General features: G+C 33.0%; 1 protein-coding gene across 1 annotated transcript in view; it reads left to right on the plus strand.

The window, feature by feature from the left end:
- LOC119585300 (solute carrier family 22 member 7-like) overlaps window positions 1–333 on the plus strand; it is a gene marked incomplete in the record, with an annotated part of 24,787 nt that overhangs the window by 18,304 nt on the left and 6,150 nt on the right.

The following is a 333-nucleotide window of genomic DNA, read 5'->3' on the forward strand; positions in this document are numbered from 1 at the left end:
CTGCCTGAAGACGAATCTATTTTCCACAAAACAATTGGGACGTTTTTGCTTTTATCTCTAAATTGAACGTTTCCCTTCATTTTCTTTCACTAATGTAATCACAAAGAAGGTGCACTAACTTTTTCGTTTTTTCTTTGGTGAATGAACTTTCTGCGCCAAGAAAGATGAGAATAGAGCCCTCGAGTTCATGTCTGTTATGTCGTCATGTTATTTTGTGAACTTATTTCCGGAGTACAAATATTGCCAACTAATTCGTAAGAGATACTTGCCTAAGGATGAAGAAAAAAATTAATATTTTCTTTTCAATTCGTAATATTTTCAATTTCTCATTTG

The sequence above is a fragment of the Penaeus monodon genome, chromosome 19 (genome assembly GCF_015228065.2).
Source record: "Penaeus monodon isolate SGIC_2016 chromosome 19, NSTDA_Pmon_1, whole genome shotgun sequence".
Taxonomy (NCBI): domain Eukaryota; kingdom Metazoa; phylum Arthropoda; class Malacostraca; order Decapoda; family Penaeidae; genus Penaeus; species Penaeus monodon.